Source organism: Marmota flaviventris, chromosome 13, assembly GCF_047511675.1.
Source record: "Marmota flaviventris isolate mMarFla1 chromosome 13, mMarFla1.hap1, whole genome shotgun sequence".
Classification (NCBI taxonomy): Eukaryota; Metazoa; Chordata; class Mammalia; order Rodentia; family Sciuridae; genus Marmota; species Marmota flaviventris.
In genome coordinates this window covers 87,300,768-87,321,525 of record NC_092510.1, presented here as the reverse complement: position 1 = coordinate 87,321,525, position 20,758 = coordinate 87,300,768, and the positions used below count along the sequence as shown (strand labels likewise).

Genomic DNA, 20,758 nt, shown 5'->3' with positions numbered 1-20,758 from the left:
CTTCTCCAGGACTGATACTAATGCTGTCCATAAATAAATAAATGAATGTCATACATAATATCAGTCCAGTATTGCTGGTGAAGATACCTACAGGGAATGTTGGAGTGCTGATTATGTTGCAAGCCCTGGAATATGCTTGAAACATATCATCACACTGAATCCTCACAGCCACCTTATAAAGGCAAGCACTGTCATTAATAACTCCCATGTTATCCATGAAGAACAGGTTCAAATAGCATGAGAAAGTTGCCCAAGTCCAACCAGCCAGGTAAAGGCAGTGCAGCAATTCAAGCCAGGTCTATCGAACTCTAAAGCCCATCTCTTAACACATCAGATGACCGGTTTCAGAAGCTGAGTGTAGTTCCCCAATGATAAAGTGACTGTCCCCATGTCAGGGAGCAACCCTTCCACCCTCAATGTTCAGGATTCATTCTCCCTTCTTAGGACTCAGGAGATCCAGAGGAAGCTAAAAGAGAATGGTTTTAGAAAAGGGAAATTAGAAACAGGTAGAAAGTGAGACCGCAGCTGATTCAGTGCTCGTACACAGGATTCAAATTTGGGAGCACGAAAAAAGAAGGGGCTATGCGTAGCATCTTTCCTTTGAGATTTCCAGCAGAGCCCTCTTCCCTTCAAGCCCAGCAGGAAGAGGGTCCAAGATTATTTTGTATGGCTTTCTCATAAAGCCTATGCACCCTTTTATGACATTAAATATTTTATTCTTCCCGTGACATTTGAAGGCTTGTCTATTTTCTCCCGTCATTTGATTTCTCTGGGACCTGGTCTTTCTGGGTCTGATGGTATTTCTGGTAAGCCGGGTTTATGGGGTAGAAGTCATTATCTGATAAAGTCAGGGAACAGCCCCCACCCTTCCGAAGTGATGGCTTTTAACCCTTTGATTCCTGGTGTGAGGAAAAGGAGCACCAAACTGAAGGCAGGAAATAGGGGTTACAGTGCTGGTCCCGCTGCCTATTTGGCTGCAAACACTAAGTATTCAGGTAGGCGGCACCATCTACCTAGTCACATCTTGGAACCTAGAGTGGGAGCAGCCTGGGGAGGGGCCAAAGCATTGAACAGGTCCTTTCAGTTCTGGAATCCACGATCTCATGGTAAGTATTCTCTGAGGATGGTGGTTCTAACGCTGGAGGGGCCTGGTTCTAATACCAGGAAGGGCAGCCTGGGGCAGAGGGCAGAGCTTACCTCATTGGTTGGTGGAAAAGCAAATCGACAGGAGGGGAGACCTCCATCCCCGTTCCTCTCTTTTGTGGGCCTCTCTGGACCGACCACTGACATTTGAATTGTACGTTTCATGCATAGGCCTCAAACACCTTTCTGCTTTTGGAAAGGTGTCTCTAATGGGAGAACTGTCACCCCCTACCTTCAGGAAGTCATTCTAGTGCTTGAGAGGATAGCTTCTGGTTTCAGAGAAACCTGATCAAAATCTCACTCTCTCACTCACTGGCCACATGACCTTAGAACAAGTTACTTAAGACCTCTGAGCCTCAGATTCCTGTTGAGTAAAATAGGATAACAATCCTTACCTGACAAAGCTGCTCTTAGGACTAATGGAGGTAATCCATACTCAATGGCCCATGCCTGGCCCTGCACAGGCAGGAAACATGGTTGCTATTTATTATTATAATCTGGTATCTCCTGCAGGGATGGTGGTGATGGTGACAGTGACGAGAACTAAGATTGCTTAAGTGCTTGCTGTGTTCCAGAGCACCTAAGGTGGGCCCCATTATTATTATGCCAGTGGCAGGACCAGCACCCTTTTCCAGCCTACAATTTGGTGCTCCTCTCCCCCACACCAGGAAGCAACTGGTGAAAACCCATCACTTTGGAAGGGTGGGGGCCATCCTGTGACTTGAACAGGTAACAACTTCACTCATAGGTCTAACAGCCCAATCCTAGAACTGTTATCTTTAACCAGGGCAAATTATTCATGAATATCATTTGCGATGGTTGTCTAATCCTGCATGGAGAGGAAGATGCCATTGGTTGCTTGTCTTCCTGGATATTTTGATTGCTTCCAAGCTCACGAATACACCCATTGCTCTGAGCATCTTCTCTGCTTTGAGTTATTTCTTCAGAATAGATTCCCCAAAGTCTGAAAGGACAAGTTTCTAGTGTTCCAGGATTTAGGTAAAAATGGGGGAGGAAATTTTAAAAGAGAAAAAAGAAAGAGAGAGAGCAAGCAAGCAAGCTGCACTTGATTTCCCAGTATTTTCTTGGTTTAGGGTGCTGCTTTTCCTTCAGGTTGCAGTTCAAGGACAGGCTAGGGTGTTTGGCCATAAGGGTCCTTAAGCAGAGGAGTGATAAAATGAAAGTGGTACTTTAGGGAGTGGAGCCCAGTGAAGTGTGCAAGATGCGTGTGGGAGAGAGTCCAACTGCAGGGGCGGTGCAGAGAAGAGTCAATGAGGCAGTGGGCCTAGGTCTCCTTCAGGCTGGAGGAGGTCATGAGCTATTCTGGGCTGTGCTTCGTCTCTGCTGAGCTCTGTGAATTCTGAGGCACCAGAATGTTGATATTTGGACAACTTTTCCATAGCTCTGAAGTGAAAAACTGGAAAGATTGTATTCTTCTTAATTATAATAATAGAATTTTTATATTTATAAGGTATTTTCCCCATATGGTCTTTAGTTTTCTTTTATCTTTAGCTTTATTTCCCATCTGGTCTTTAGTTTCCTTTTATCTTAGGTTTTATTTATTTACTCTTTGTGGGTTTTTTTTTTTTTTGTGTGTGTGTGTGTGTGAATGTGTGTGCGCACACAAATGTTCTCTGTACAATGAAACAAAGACAATGTGGCTGAGATGGGTATAAAGAGTTTTTTTAAAGTCCTTTTTCTCTACAACTCACCCACTTTAGAGGTGATTATTCCATGGCTGGTCTGTATATACAACTCCTATACATTTATCCCCTGTCCATATGTAAATATAAATAAGAATCCATATATGAAAGCTTAAAATGCATGCATAAAAAGTATTCAGTTTGTTTCTTTGGGATACTTTTCCATGTCAGAACTACATGTATTTTTTTAATTGGTGCATATTAATTATACAGAATGGTGAGTTTGTGGCATACTGCTATATGCATATAACATAACGTATCTTTATACATGCTTTTCAAAGAGCATTCCCCTTTGTTCTCCTCCACTTTAAAAACAACTGGCTCTCTAGCTTCATTTTAACCATGTATAATTATTTTCCTTTTGTCAAAAATAAAGATGAACTGCTAGGGGCGCATGTGTCTAAGATGCAGGAGGTCCTGGGCTCGATCCCTAGCATCATAAATACAAATAAATAAATTAGATCAAATTGAGACCAAAGAGCACAAAAACTGGTTAGATAGAAATAAAGTATCCAGGCTAGAGCTCTCTTCTACCTATTATAGCATTTTTCTTTTATCTTAATCATTATTCTTTCATCTTTTGTCATAGGTTTGGGACTAAGAGGATGAGAATTGGCATCATCATCCTATTATCATCATTATTAATTGCATGAATAAAGTCATTTTCCCATATATTCTCCATTACCCCTGCCTCAAAAACTCTTCACCCATGAGCCCAGATATTTTTCGATCATTTCACTTGAGGTAGCAAACACTGGAAAGGTTTCATCCGACACTTTGTAGCCTTTCTCCTGAGAAGATACTACCTGAGCAGAGTGACATGCATTTTTAGAGGGAGACAGGCTAGTTCATTAGAGCTATGGCCTGGTGGAAGAGAGCAGTCTTGGCTATAGTACAGAGTTGGGTATAAGTCCCATCCCTCTCAAGGGGAAGCTGTGTGACACTGGACACATGGTTGAATGTATCTGAAACTCTCCTATCTTTTCCATAAACTGTGAATGATCCTTGTACCTTACAATGATGTTGGCAGGGTGCAATGTGACCACCATGCATGAGCCTAAATTGGTTTCATAATCACCCTTCCCAAAGTCTCTTTCTTTGGATTAAGAAGATGCTATGGTGAGTTAGGACACTTTCTGGCTTTTGTTTGATTGTTTGTTTTCAGAAACTGTCTTCACCATCATGGAAAGGGAAGGATTCTTTTAGAAGCCCATGATCATGGGCAAAAATCTAGACTGAAGTGTTTTTCCACGTAGCTTTACTTCAGTACATCCTTAGCTAAGCTTGAACCCTTTCTACAATTTCAGAGTTGAATTTGTTTCTCCCTGAGGCTCTGTTCTTTCAACCAACTGTCCATAAGTTAAAGCTGTACTTGCATCTATAGATCATAAGACCCTGAAGTCCAGCCTGCATTGGAGCCAATGAGACATGATGCCCCCAGCTACAGAGAACTGTAAACCATAGGGAGAAGAAGTTCTCCATCTGGAAAAATTTCAGGCAGGAGTGGTGGAACCAACCTTTGTGTTGTTTTGGTTTGGGTGCCTTGTTTAGGTAACAAAACATTTCAACTAAAAATCTTACCTCTTTGAATGATGAACTTTTTATATAAGCACATGCAAAAAAATGTTTAGAAGACATAGAGAGGAAAGAACAATTATCACTCATACCACCTTCACTCACTACAACCAACATTTTGATATTTTCTCTAAGTATTCATCTATGTGATATACATATTTAGCAATTTTATTGTGAAATGCAGTGTATATAGAAAAATGTGTAAAACATTATTTACAGTTTCATCAATACTAATTAAGCAATACCCATTAAAGCATCACCCAAATCAAGGATAGAATGTTGCCCGTGCTCCAGAACCCCTCCCCAACACACCCACCACGTCTCCATTTTCTCTTTTAACCCCTTTCTCCTCTAGAGGTAGCCACCATTCTGACCTTTATGCTGATCGTGTACCTTTTATCTTTTCATTATAGTTTTATCACCTATGGAGGCATAGAGACATCCTTTTATCTTAATTCTGACTGTTGATGGTGGATCTTCCAGCATAGAGCGCATCTCACCAACATATGTAAAACTAACCTTTGCCTTTCGTTGAAGGCAAAATTGATTATCAGCCAATCTACAGTTTCATTTGCATTTTAAAATTCTGGATTCAGAGCTCACCACTGAAGTACTGACTAGGTGTCCGACCCACTTCTGGGCTCTTAAGTTACAGAGACGAACTCTGCACTGACCAGCAAGAGCTCAGATCTGCTTGCTCAGCCACTGGGTGGTTCTTAGGACCCTCTCACTGGACTCACCAGGTGCCTTCTTTCTGCACACATGGGGCTACTTCTCCCTTCATGCAAATTCCCTCTGGTGTAAACTCTGGTTTGGGCTGCTGCTTCTCTCCTTTGAGTCTTTGGCACCAACACAAACATAATTTCCCCCCTTCCAGCTGGTCTAAAACCTTGCAGGCTTTTTCTGAGGCTCTTTTTAAAATGCTACATCTTGAGTTCATCCTGGGTAAGGGGAGAACCTTTGAGTCAAGGAATGAGGGAGAGAGAGAGAGAGAGAACAAATGTCTTGAGTGACTTTTAAATGCAACTTTGGATCTCTGAATATTCATAGCACTTCAGCAAAATGGTCTTGCCATCCGCATTTTGAGTGTGGAGCCTGTCTTAGGAAGGACAATGACCTGCCCACAGACCCTCAGATAAGAACAGCAGTGTCATTGCCAGGACTCCAATCCAAGGACCCCAGTGCCTACTATAGGAGGTTGACTGAGACTTTGGTTGCGCTAGTTCTGGATCTGGACTCCCATACAGATTCCTGCTGCGGCAGCTGATGACATTGGTCAATGATACATCAATGTTCTCATTTGTACAGCTGCACCTCAGCATGGGGTGGCCAGATTTCAGTGTGATTGTGGCCAGCACTTACTACTCAGTAAATAGTATCTAGAACACAGAATTAGAGACACTCGTGGAGAGGCCTTTAAGGGCTGTGCCTGGGTGGGGTGCCTTGCCATTGGCTTGAGTTGATGCTTGATTCTCAGTGCCTATTACTTTCCTTCCACCCACCTCCATTCCTGGAACGCTGGTTTTGGGGAGTCTCATCCTTTCCATTTCCCTGACAGCCCAACATATATGGCATCTTTCTCCATTTAGGGATAGAGATTTTTTTTCTACTTTCTTTTAAATTGCTCTCTGCGACAAAAAAAAAAAAAATATGCAAACCATCCAAAATTACACTCAACATAAGCTGAATAAATATATACCCACAGAAGCATATGTTCAATGGCTGCTGCTCTATGCTTTTCAAAGCCAACTAGCTTATAAAATCATTTCTCACTAAGAGTCCCGGCGATCAATGAGAAGGTGCGGCATGAGGATGCAGCCTGGAGCTGCAAATTGAGTTTTTAGTTACAAAGGACAGGAAAGGGAAACCTGCCAGTAAACCCCAGCAGGACTACAGGGTACCATGTCCCCAGCCCCAGTGCAGGCCTGGTGTGACCATAGGACAAGCAGTTCGCTACCAGGTGCAGTAGTGGCTAAGGACAGTCCTATGGAGTCCGGCTGTCTGGATTCAAATCTTGCCCCTGCCACTGACTTTGTCTTATTGGACAGATTGCTTTAAATATCTATGGTTGCTTTCTCTCTTCTGCCCCTGCCCCCCCCCCACCCCGTGCCTGCCTCTCTCTCTCTCTACATATGCATGTGTGTGTATAAAATTTACCATTTCTATTGTCATATACATTTGGTGGTCTTCCCTGTTTTCCTAGCATATATGTCCTAAAATCCTTGGACTTCCCAGAGTCTTTTTGTATGTCATGTTGACTGGTGACTGACAGCTCCTAAGTAGCTTCATGGAGGGTGCAAGTCAGAAAGAAGACCAAGGTAGAATTAGAGAATTAGGACTTTTAGCCTCACCTCCCATCCTCTGGAGAGGGTACAGGGACTGAAGGTTCAGTCCATCTCCAATGGCCAATGACTGAATCAATATTGCCTATGTAATGAAGCCTCCATAAGCTTAAAAGGGCTTGGTATTAGGGATTTGAGGGATAGTTGAAAATATGGAGGTTCCTGGAGGGGACAGACCTGGGGACTTAGCAGCTCCATGTCCCTTCCCACATACCTTGCCCTGTGTATATCTTCCACTTGGCACTCAGCAGTACAACCTTTATATAAGCCAGTGGACGTGTTCCCCTGAGTTTTGAGAGCTACTCATGCAGATTAATCAATCTGATGAAGGTGTCATGAGAACCTCCATTTCTAGCCAGTCGGTCAGATCACAGGTAAAATAACCCAAGGCTTGCAGTTGACCTCTGAGGTGGCGTCAGTCTTGTAGCACTCAGCCCTCAACCTGTGGGATCTGGTGCTATCTCAAAGTAGTGTCTGAATTGAAAAAAATTAAAGACACCCCACTGGTATCCTGTGAAGAATCCACCAGAGAGTTGATTGCAAGTGGAAAGAAAGCTCCACGTATTTCCAGGTGACCAGAGGTCACAGAAGTGTTCTATGTTAATTGAGTTGTGAGAGAGTATGGAAGAAGCAATGGAGTTTTTTTCCTAAATCACACTACCTTACATGATTGTTTGATGAGGAGGTTTGGCTGAGGGGTTAAGAAAAGAGATTTGTGGTCAGTGACTTCCTGACTCTAACACATCATGCCTGTGTGACCTTGGAAACCTTAATGAACCTCACTAGGCTTCAGAGTCCCCATCTGTTAAGTCGTCACAACAATGACATTTACCACCTAGGGTGGCCATGAGGAAAGAACGAGTTAATGCCCATCCAGTGCTTAGAATTCCTTCCTCATAAGTGCTCAGTGTCAGTCACACTAAGTCATTTTCTCAAAGTGGCCCCTTGCACACAGGTCTGTCTCATGCATTCCTTGCCCAGATCCCCTTGGCTCTATGCCACTCACATAGACAGAATAGTACACAGGTCTCTGAAATTTTTCAAGACTCCAAACACTGAGAGTGTGAACCTAAAGAGAGTTCTCCACGCCTCAGTTTCCCACCGTGAGTGGTTAAAGAAGTGGCATCTTTCTCTGAATAGTTGGGAAGACTGAGTAAAGTAATGTGTGCTAGGAAGGTGTGCCCAGTGCCCCGTAGAAGCCATTCCCTACCAGAACCCTTAAATTGCAAGTTTCCCCAGCTTGGCTAGGAGGTGGTCAGAGCCCCCGCCTTGGCAGCAGAGAGGGCTTCTTCAGTGGAAAGGCCATCGGCCCAGCTCTGGAGTGGTGCAGCCTGAGCTGGGCCTTAGCTCCACACCCCAGGTCTCACCATGTGACCTTGAGAAGACCCATTACATCTTACTTAGGGGCTTCCTCTTCCAAAAGGGTTCTAGATCTCTATCTTGCAGTCACCTGAGATGTAGAAGTCCTTTACAAGCATAAATACCCTTGTGAAAGTCAGCACAGTGTGGCTCCTTAAGTTACCTAAACGGTCAGTGCCTCGGTTTCCTTCTCTGTAAAATGAGTAGGATAGCCATACCTGTACCGCCAGGCCGCTGTTCACATTATGAGTTAATATTCAAAATATTTAAAACACTGCCTGGCACACAGTAAGCACTATTAAGTGTTAGCTATTATTCTTATTAATGAGCTATACAAAGGCTATTTATTATCATCGCCAGACAGCTATTGAATAGACATTTTTTAGGACTCCTGGCAGATTTTCTTGGGAAAGCATTTCTGGCCTCCCCCCACCACCCCCCCCCCAGCCCTTGGCTCTGTTTCTTCCATATAAAACATCCAGAGCTGGAAGAACGTGCTTATTCCCCGGGTCCCCATCTGACTAGACACTTCTTAAGGACAAGGGCTGCGGCTTCATGAGGCCTGGGGGACAGTCAACTGAACAGGCATTTGAGGAACTAAATACCCACTCATTGCAGAGCCTAAGAGAGCTCCAGATGGAGAGGTAGCTTGGGCACTCACCAGAAGGCTGACCAGGGATTTGAGGGGACAGCTGTGGCCAAGTTCTCACCCATCTCCCTATCCCTAGAACCACTCTGCTTCACGGTTCCCAGCTCAGGTATGCTGATGGCCCAACCTACTGCCCGACATCCTTGGAGTCACTGTCAGCCTCCTGCAGAGAACCCTGGACGCCAGGCTGGAAAGACCCTTAGAGACCAGCTGCATTTTCCTCATTGGACAGTCAGAAAGACTGAGAACCAGAGAATAGGGCATCAGCCATGCTAATGCCCTGAGGCTCCTCTAAAGAGAGGGGCAGGCAGTAACCTATTCAGAAAACCAGCCTCCATAACCAACAGCGGTGTGCACAATTCCACATCCAGTGACAGGCTGCCATCCCAGCACTCTTCTTGATCATAAGCTGATTGAACCATGACATACCTGTCTCTGTGGGTTTACCCAGTCCACCAGTTGGTCTGGCTTCTCCTTGAAATTCAGAACCATCGAGGCTTCTACTTGTTTAAAAATTTAAATAATGAGTACACATAACAGAGAACTTTACCATGTAACCGTTTTTAAGTGTACAGCAGTAGCATTCATTGCCTTCACATCCTTGTGCACCCATCTCCCGAACTCTTCATCTTGGAAAACAAAACTTTACACCCGTAAATAACAACTCTCTACTCCCCGTTCCCTTATCTCACAGAAACCTCTTTTATTTCTGTCTCTGTGCTTGTCCTCTCTAGGTACCTCATGAAAATGAAATCACATAATGTCTGTGTTCTTGTGACTGACTTTCCGCTTAGCATCATGTCTTCAAGATTTCATCCACTGTGTAGCATGTGTCAAATTTTATTTTTTTAAAGACTTAATATATCCCATTGTATGTACATGCCACATTTAAAAAAAAAACCCATTCATCCATCCATCCATGGGTACTTGGACCACTTCTACCTTTTGGCTACTATGAATAATTGCCATTTGAACAACCGATATACAATTGTCTCTTCAAGACTTCGTATTTATTTTGGATATGAACCTGAAGTGGGACTGCTGGATCATATGGTCATTTTATTTTTTAAATTTTTTGAGAAACCTCCATACTTTTTTATATAGCACCATTTTACAACCCTACAAACAGTGCACAGGGTCCTAATTCTCCAAAGCCTTCCCAACATGTCTTATTATTTAGTTTTTTGGTGGTAGCTATCCTAATGGATGGAAGGTCTATCTCATTATGGATTTGGTTTGTGATTTCCTAGTGCTTGATGAGGTGGATCACCTTTTCATTTTTGGTTGGCCATTTTTATAGCTTCTTTGGAGAAATATATATTCAAGTCTTTTGTCCATTTTTTTTTTAAATTCAAGTTTTTTGGTTTTTGCTTTTCAGCAAAATCCTTGATCATAATCCACGTTGACCCATGACCCATGTACCTCTTAGAGATCACCTAGTCCCTCCTGTTGTTGATTCTTTTTTTGGGTCGGAAGCTACCACATTTTCACCCGCACTCCAATCACCACGAACCGAGGAATAAGGGGAAGGCATTTCTATCTCAGAGATGCAGTTTCCGCTTCTGCAGAAGTGGATACTATAGCAAGTTTGCAATCATGGTGGGCTTTTAGAAAGGGATTGTGGCTCAGCGGTAGAGCGCTCGCCTAGCACGGGCGGGACCCAGGTTCAATCCTCAGCATCACATAAAAATAAAGGCATTGTGTTGTGTCCATCTACACCTAAAGAATAAATGTGTAAAAAAAAAAAAAGGAAGGGAGTGTTAGGGTAACATGTAACATGCAGTGTAGTGCTGGTAAGCCTTTCCCTTCTCCTCCTTCAGTGCGGGTGTGCTGCACAGATGGCTGGCATGCAGGGAGAATGGCCGGTTGGTATTTCACTGGAACTCAAGCCAAAACGAAGCAACACAACCAGACATTTTGCTACATTCCAAAAAAATATTTACCAAGATCAAATATTAAGAGTATAATCATTGTAATAACAACATTCGTTAACAGTTGGGATTTTGCTGCGTGCCAGGCACATGCTAGGGACATTAAATACCCCCCCATAGCAATTGTGTAGGTCTAATTAGGGTCATTTTACATCAAGAAAGTTGAGGCTCAAAAATGTTATTGAAAGGACTAGCTGGCATTCCATGCATGTAAGTGGCAGCCCCAGGTGGGATGCAAGCCCAGTCCTGCCTGACCAACAAGCCACACTTGACTCGCACGTCATCCTGGGCTGAAAAGAGGAAGCTGTGTGTATCACAAACCTTCTCAAATAACCATGGACTCGAGGAGAGACAGGCTGTGAGCACAAGTCCTCCCAGGTAGTGTGGGAGAGGAGGAAGAAGGACACTTTCTGACCAGTCAGTGCAGCAAAAGGAAGTTCGCCCTGGGACTGAGAGTGTGGCTTGGTGGCAGAGCACTTGCTTATGTATGCATGAGGTCCTGGTTGGATGCCCAGCACTGCCTGCACGTGCGCACACACACCACACGCACCAAACACACACACACACACATACATACACACACACACTAAAAAGGAAATTGCATGTGAGGATTTTTCCCCCCCACGATGGCATTGAATCTTTCCTGTTACCCCAGGAGGCAGCTATTTATCAAGTCCACTTTAAAATGGAGCAATCAGAATCAGAAAGGTGCATGACTTACCCACAGTCTCATAGCCAGGAAGTTGTGACATCTGGCCTAGACTTCGTCTCTGTCTCCTCAGCATTCTTTTGCTTTGGGAAATCAGGAAGAGATCCACAGAGGGGGACATGTAGGATTCTTTAGGGAGGCTGGGGAGGTCTGACTGAGGGCAGAGCATGGACAAAGGGGCTGAGGTTGGATGGTGTGGAGGATAAGCGCTATTTGGTGATACCTAAGGGGTTTCCAGGTGGAGGTGGAGGTAGAGACCAGGCAGCCTGATGGTTGGAGCTAGAGCAGGCTCTGCCTTCTCCACGCTGAGGTCTGGTGCCCCCTGGTGGTGGCTGCAGCTGCTGTCCTACATTGCCCAGGACTATTGATCCCTGTAATCTTTATTGCCTGCCCACCCAGTCCCTCCCTCCCTGTCAGCGCCGAAGCCCAGCACAAATTGAACAGCAGCTGAATTGGCATGCGTTGATTAAAACTCCCAGTAATTATGGGCTCTTACTGGCCTGGTTGTCCAAATCAATGTCGGCATTAATAGCTGGACTAGCGGGCCTTGTTGACAGATTGAGGCTGAGCTAGGAGGGGCAGGGAGCTGGGGACTGGAGGGCCCTTCCCTCTCACTCACATTCCAGGCAGCACACCAGAGGTCCCCTGGGATGAGGAGAACCAAGCCCATTCAGTCTGTTATCAAAGCAATGGTTCATACTTGAAGAGTTCAGCAACCTTTTCTTAGCTTATGTCATCTTCAATAGCCCTGCCTGTAAAATGGATAGATCTTAGAGGTGTCCCTGAGTTTTGTGGGGATTTAAAGAGACAGTCTGTGGGCAAATACCGACCCATGGTAGGTGCTCAGTAAATATGTATTTTATTTCCTTCATTTGCTGCTTTTTCTATATCGTCTTCTTTCCAAGATGCTGTTTCTGATATGTATAACCTCTCTGTTCCTAATGCTTCCAGAGTCCCTCGTAATCCATCAGAGAGTTTTTCCAAAAATATCTCAGAATCATAATGTGGCACTCACCAGCCTAAATAACAGTGACACCACAGACAGGCAGTCTCCATGTGGATTAGGAGAAGGGAGCACCCATGTGCAATCAGGGGATCTTCTGTGGTGGGCTGCATCTGCCTCTCACTTGCTGTATAATCTCTGGCAAGTTAGCTGCTCTCTCTGAGCTTTGGCTTCTCATCTGCAAAGTGGTCAGGTGGATACCGGTCCTATCTTAGAATTGCTGAGAAGAACAAACACTGCTACATGTTGCTGATCTTTTCTGTTTATGTGGACCCCTTGTATTTCTCCCAGAATGTGCTTCCCGTCTGAAGAAAGTAATGAGACAACAACAGGTACATGTTGGGAGTACCTGTCATGCTCAGATTTCTATTGGGACATGTGCTCTAATAAGCCAAGTGGGGAGAGAGTTGCTTTCTCCAAGGTATCAGTGTGCAAACTGAGACTCAGAGCTACAAGGGCACACATGGAACGAGTGGCCAGACCTTATTCCAGCTATGTGTGTCCTATGTGATGGACAGTGTGCTCAGCCTTTCACACACACTTGGTCTCACTGTTATGTTGTCTCGTTTAATCTTTACCACGATCTTCGGAGGCACTATACCTTCGAAGAACACTGAGATTATGCTGCTTCTAAGTCTCAAAGTGAAGGAACTCAAAGAAATCAAATCTTAGCTGAGCCCTTGGAGGACAACAAGCTTTTCCCATAGGTCAGAAGCATCCTTATGAAATCTTAAAACATGTTCAGTCAATTCCAAGGGAATTTTCCATTTTTCTCTCAAATACTTTAGAGTGGTTCTCCCCCTTTTCATAGTTCATAGTTGGCTTGAACAAAAATCAAGCACTGCAAAGCTTTTCCAACTTCCTGTTGTCTCATGTCTTCAGTTCATAGTGGTGGAAACAGACTCAGAGGGTTCCATGTGCTATCCTGAAGACACCTAGCCAGTTAGACAACAAGTCCAAGCAGAACTGGAACTCGGCTCTCAGAGAGCTCTTCCCAGCACTTATCTAGGGCCAGCTGGGAACTGACATACTATCTTCGGCACCTGAGTTGCCTGTCACATCCACTGTGAGAGTGGTTTCCTCATTTCTTTGCCTTCTAGATGAAGAAACTGAGGTTCAGTGTGGCCATGTGCCTTGTTCAAGGTCAGTATGAGGCTTGGTCCCAGCTAGAACTCTTTCCATTACTGCACCCTGCCTCTGGGGGTTGCAAAAAGGAAAGAAGATGCCACACTGAGGTCTCCTGAGACCCAGGAAGGACAGGACTCCTCCTCTGGCACCACAAAGAAATCCCTCAGCCTGACTTACCTTCTGATTCACTCCAGCCCCAGGAGAAGGTTTCTGATTTATAAGTTGTTGTTTTCCCTTCTCTTGTTTGGAGCAGCCAGCCCACCTTCTAGACCTGGGGGTGGGGTGGCAGAACAGCTCATTACAAATTTTGCACTCGGAGCAATTTGCATTCCATAATTAATGAACATTAAAATGCATAATTATAAACAGAAACAAATGGCTTGGTGATGATGAAGAATTGGGCCTGGAAACAGCAAGAGTGGGTGCCAGGGACAGAGGAGGAGGCTGAGGGGAGCAGGGTGGGGCCAGACTGGGATGGAACAGCTGGGAGTGCGCCCCAGCCCCCTCCTCTTTCTCCACACTAGAACTGCCAGGACTTAAGACTTAGTCCCAGAGTCTTCCTGTGTATCCTCTGAAATGGAGCAGAACTGGGCTCTAATGCTCTGGATCCCAGCTGACCTGGATTAGACCTGGCTGTCTCACCTACACACTGAGAAGCCTCCCGGCAAAGGAGCAGCCTTCCAATGGATGGGGTCCTTGTTAGACAGACCCACCCTCTTTCTCTTGCCCACTCCCAGTCTCACAGAGCTGCCTCTCTGGGCTCCTTTTATGAGCTCTAAGAAAATGCTTAGAGATAATTGAATTCAGTAACTTCGGTAATCTCTTCAAAGTAGCAAATCAAATCTTCATTCCTGTGCCTACAGCCCTCCAAAGCCCTCCAGTTGCACTTAGAATAAACTCTAGATGCCTTCCTGGGGCTGGAGCCGTGGGTCAGCAGCTTTTTTGTATAAAGGACTATATAGTAAACATTTCAGGCTTTGCAAGTCACATGGGTCTTTTTTTTTTTTTTTTTTTTTTTTTTTGGTCTCGTGTTGTTTCCTTTTTTAAAAAATGTAAAAGTCATTCTTAGCTTTAGGGCTGTGCAAAAACAGCCTACGGGGGAGTAGACATCTTTCTTCTCTTCCTCTGGCTAAACACAACCCAAACCCCTGCACATTATCTATGACACAAACATACAGTTTTGAAAGGTGAAGAGAAAGCAGACCCACTAGGGACATTGGGACCCAAGGAAAGACAAGGTAGTCCGTGCACTAAGCTTTCTCTTTGCCTTATATGTCTTGGATTTGGAACTGAAGGAGCCAGAAGCTCAGAAATGCCAATAGGCATGAGAAAAAAAAATCCCCAAAGCATACTTTCTCTAGCCAAGGTATCAGGGAAAAGGGCATCCTTACAAGGCAAAATTTTAGACAGTAACTGCTGTGCTCCAGACAGATCCCACAGGAAGAAACAAATGTGGACCTGCTCCCAGCCATGCCAGCAAAAGTCAAGTGGAGAGTCTAAATTTTAATTTCCATCAAGAGTAAGGAGAACCTCCAACCCTGGAGCTACTGAATGTCAGTGGCAACCACATGACTTCCACCCCGAACCTACAATGAGGAGGTCCATTTCCCCTTCTTCTTGCTGCCATTGGTAGGAAATGAGGACAGTCACCACTGACCAGCAATAATGAGGCCATCTCCCATCTGTGTGGTGTTAGTGGAGTTCAAGTGGGGGATGGTAACAAGGCATATGTACCACTGCCATCCAGGAAACTATCACTGAAGTCATATGGGGAGCAGATTCCCACCCCCATCCAGCAGCACAGAGGGGCTTTCCCTCTGGGCGGCAGTGGGAGCTTAGTGGAGAACCTGGGCTTCTGTCTGCTTTTGCCAGAGACAAACCACCTTCTCCTGCTGGACCAGTGTCAGAGGAAACCAGATGAAACAAAGTTTAAACAAATCCAAAGTTAAAACATAATAACATAATACCCCAAATGTCCACCTTTCCATTGATAATCATTTGTCATACCAAGAACCAGGACAATCTCAAAATCAGTGAAAAAGACAACCAATAGATTCCAACACCAAAATGAAAGATAATAGAATTCTCTGACAAAGATATTAAAAAATACCCATCATTTAAAAATGCTTCAACAAACAAACATGAGCACTCTTGAAACAAACGAAAAAAAAAAAAAACAGAAAGCCTCAGCAAAGAAATAGAAGTTATAAAGGGGAACCAAATGGAAATCCTAGAATTGAAAAGTACGGTAAATGAGATAGAAATTCTGTTGATAGATTCAACAGCAGATTGCAGAGGACATATAATCATTAAACTTTAAAAAAGAATAAGCAAAATTACCCATTCTGAATATCAGAGAAAAAGTAAATTGAAAAGGAAAGTGAATACCTTCCCAAGGGTCTGTCAAACTGGTTAAAAAATAAATAAATAAATAAAAACATTTTTGTCATTGGAGTCTCAGAAGAAAAGAATGGTGCTCAAAGAAATAATAACTGAAAACTCATCAAATTTCGAAAATCTGGAGACTCAAGAAGCTGAGCAAATTCCAGACAGAATAAAAACAAAGAAATTTACACCAAAACTTAATAGTCAATTTTCTTTATTTCTTCAAGGAAAAAAAATGTTGAAATTATATCTTATCTATAGAAAAAATACAAATTTAATGACAGAAGAATTCTTACAAGAAACCAGAGAGACCAGGAAAAAGTAGCACATATTTCAAGTGCTGAGTAAGAATCTTATGTTCAATGAAAATATCCTTTAGGAATGGAAATGAAATCAAGATATTATCAGATAGAAAAAACACTGAGAGAATTTATATCTAGTACTCTTTCTCTAAATGAATGTTTATAGGAAGTTCTCTAAACAGAAAGAAAATTATAAAATAAGAAATCTTAGAACACTGAGAAGGAAGGAAGAATATTGCAAAAATATGGGTATATAAATAAACCCTTCTTACCCTCCTGATTTTTCTACATTACAGTTGATGGTTAAAGCAAAAATAAATGATAGCACTGTCAGATGTGGTCATGAATGCATGCAGAGGAATAATGAAGAAAATTGTATCACATGGAAGAAAAGATAGAAACATAAAGCATAAAGGGAGGTATAGATACTGTACATCACTTCAATTGGAAAAATGATTAATAGACTGGAGCATCTTATATACATTAAAAACTATGCAAAGAAATACACTGAAAAATACAGATACATCAAATTGGAAATCTAACAAATGTGTAGGCAGGCTGCAAGAAAAGCAAGGAAAAAGAATGAAAACTAGAAACAAGAAGACAATATAAAAATGGCATATATAAGCATTAATGTATCACTTATCTTATGAAATGAAATTGATCAAAGCACACATGGAATAATAAAAGAAGACTAGATTAAAAAGTATGGCCAAATTATATTCTGTCTACAAGAAATTCTCTTCACATATAATAATATAGATTGGTAAATTGATAGAAAAAACTACATATAATGTAAATGAAACAAAGGCAGGAGTCACTATATTATTATTAGATAAAGTAACCCTTAAATGAAATTACTAGGGAGGAACAAAATGTAGTAAAAAAAGAGGTCATCCACCAAGAAGATATTATAATTATAAATATTTATGCATCAAACAATGGAGAAAAATGTGTGAAAAATGTGTGAACTAATGGGACTGATAATAAAAATATACAAATCCATAATTATGGTTAAATACTTTAGTTTCTCTTCCTCACATTTAATAAAACAACTAGATGGACAATTTGTAACATTATAGAACTCAACAATATGGTTATTCAAGAGATATAGTTAACTTTTATAGAATACTATGCACAATAATAGACTACATATTATTGCTAGAGTCTGCAGAACACATAGCAAGAAAAATGATATCTGGGGCTACAATAAAGGTTTCACTACATTGAAAGAATTCATGTCATACAAAGTATGTTTATGGGGTGGAGCCCTCATGAATGGTATTAGGGTGGTCAAGACAGGATATGGGAGAGTGGAGTCTAACAAAGCATAATATATACAGAAATGGAAATGTCACAGGGAAAACTATTAATTGGCACAATTAATATGAGTTAATACAAATTTTAAAGACCCAAAAAAGACCCCTCAAGATTCACAACAGGCTCTAATAAGAAAACAAGACCAGAGAGGGTCTTTGTCAGGTCTATCAAAATACCATAGACTAGGTAGCTTAAATAATAGACATTTTTCTCTCATACTCCCAGAGTCCAGAATTCTGAGATCAATTTCTAGTTGATTCGATTCTCTAGTGATGTCGCTCTCCACAAATTTTCTTCTTCCTGTGTCTTTTTATATGTCATGGATAGAGATGGAGCTTCCCTTCCTTCTAAGGACACTAATCCAATTCATGAGGGCTCCACCCCATGATCTAACCACCTCCTAAAAGTCCCCAATGAAAATAATATACCATTTTGAGGGTGAGATTTCAACATATAAATAGTGTGGAGACAGAAATCCTCAGTCCAAAACAGAGATAACAGAAAAATCCTCTTTTAAGTTTTTGAAAACTAAACAACAGCATTCTAAAGAACCCAAGAGTTAAAGATAAAGTGTCAAAAGAAGTAAAAAACTGAACTGAATGAAAAAATAAATAAATATATAATGTGTGATACACACATTAATTCATCCTTTTCTGGCACTGTTTCTACAGCTTCATATTTGTAAAGGAAGTGTGGTCTCCTAAATGCATACATTAATAAAGAGGAAGTCTAAAATCAATAATTTAAGTTCTTAAGAACCAAGAGTAGGGAGAGAAAAATATATTCAAAGAAGCAAAGAAAGTATGGAAATCAAAGTGATTAAAAATAGAAAAATAATTCATAAAAATTACTGAAACAAAAGCTGATTCTTTTGGTCAACAGATAAATGAATCAAGAAATATGAGCTATATAAACAATGGAGTATTTTTCAGTCATGAAGAAGAATGAAATTTTGTCATTTGCAGGAAAATAAAAGTTAAGGGAAATAAGCTGAGCCCTGAACTGCATGTTTTCTCTCAATATAGAAATAAGCAAAAAAGAGCACTTTAAAGTAGAAGAGGAACTAATTGTGAAGTGGAAGAAAACCAAAAGGAAGTGAGAGAAAAGCGTGGTCAAGACAGGATATGAGAGGGTGGAGTCTAACAAAGCATAATACATACAGATATGGAAATGTCACAGGAAAACCTATTAATCGGCACATTAATATGAGTTAATAATTATAAATTTTAAAGACTCAAAAAGACCCCACAAGATTCTGATTCTTTGATAATATCAATAAAAATGAAAAAAATCTAGGAAGTCTTATATCTATAAAAGGGAGAAAACACCATTTAAAAATATCTGAAATCAAACAGTTGATATCACTACAGCCCCTGAAGATGTCAAAAGGAAATAAGAGGGCTGGGGTTGTGGCTCAATCATAGAGCGCTTGCCTACCACGTGTGAGGCACTGGGTTCGATCCTCAGCATCACATAGAAATAAATAAATAAAGGTTAAAAAATATTTTAAAAAAAGAAAATAAGAGAATACTGTATATAACTTTTCACAAATAGATTTAATAATTTAGATAAAGTGGACCAGTTTCTTAAAAACCTCACGAGTATGAAATAGATAATTTAAACAAATCCAATAAGAAAATTGAATTTGTAACTTTTATATTCCCACACCTCCAAATCTCAGCCTGAATAGTTTTACTGGAAAAAGTATACCATGTGTTTAAAGAAAAATTAACACAAATTCTAAAAATGATTTTCCCCAAAACTGAAGAAGAGAGACTACTTCCCAAGTGATTTTCAGGTAATAGCATTACATTGATACCAAACAAGACAAACCCAGTGAAAAACCAGAAAATGAGAGAGTAAGACCAAAAAACCCTCAGGTATATGGTTGCAAAAATCCTTAACAAAATATTTGCAAACAGAATTTTAAAAGACATAAAAAAGAACTGACTACCATGGCTTGATTTTATTCCAGGGACAAGCTACTTGACCAAAATTTGAAATATCTGTCAATATATTTATGGGCAAAACAAGAAAAAAAAATCATGGAATCAGACCAACTGATAAACAAAATTCAACAACCAAAATTATTTAAAAAAAAAAAAAAACTTCTAGAAAAATAGGAATAGAGTAGAACTTACACATATTGATAAAGAACATCAATAAAAACCCTGGGGCTGGGGTTGTTGGCTCAGTGGTAGAGTGCTTGCCTTGAATGTGTGAGGCACTGGGTTTGATTCTCAGCATGGAATATTAATAAACAATATAAAGTCCATTGACAACTAAAAAAATATTTAAAATAAATAAAAATAAAAAAACCCTACAACTAACATACTTATTATAACAGATTCAATGCTTTCTCTCAAAGATCAGGAATAATTATTATTGTTGAACACAATGGTAAATTTCTTAGCCAATGCAATAACACAAGAAAAAGGAAGTAAAAGGTTCAAATTAGAAAGGAGTAAATTAAATAGGTCACATACTTGTTTACATTTAAAATCTCAAGAGACCTTGGAAAAAATTCCAAAAGAAATGAAAGAGTTCAGCAAGGTCTCGGGATACAAGGGTACAATTATAGAATATAATTTATTCTATATAATTATATATAATTCTTATAGCCTAGCAATGAACATGTAGACACTGAAATTTAAAATTCAGTGCCATTTGCAATCCCTAGAACACAATGAAATACTTAAATAGGAATCTAACAAAACATGTATGCTGAAATTAAATGCCAATGAAAGAAACCAAACAAAATCTAAATAAATGGAAAAACATAATATATTTGTGAATTGGAAGACAAACATCATAAAGATACCCATATTTCTCATATTGACATAAGAGCTTAAGACAATTCTTATCAAAACCTCACATGATTTTTACCAACATAGAAAATATTTTTCTAAAATCTATACAGAAAGACAAAGAAGTACCGTAAGGAAATCTACTTTTGAAAAAGAAGAATAAAGTGGAAATAAAGTCTGCCTTTCCTATTTCTACACTATGTTTATGCTTCCCTCGCCTCATCCTTATTAACCTTTTATCACCTTATACTTTATTCTTTCTTCATAGTACTGTTTTATTCTATGAAATAATCATTTTACTTGTTTTATTATTAATCATTTGTTCTCTGGAGTTTAAGCTCCACGAGAGCAGTTTCTTGGCTGTCTTGTTTACAACAACCCTTATACCAACTAAAACATTTG

The 20,758-nt window shown here is 41.0% G+C and overlaps 1 protein-coding gene across 3 annotated transcripts in view; it reads left to right on the top strand.

Moving 5' to 3' along the window:
* Positions 1-20,758, top strand: part of Astn2 (astrotactin 2) — an 839,030-nt gene that overhangs the window by 501,176 nt on the left and 317,096 nt on the right. The gene's annotated exons all lie outside the window — the stretch shown is intronic.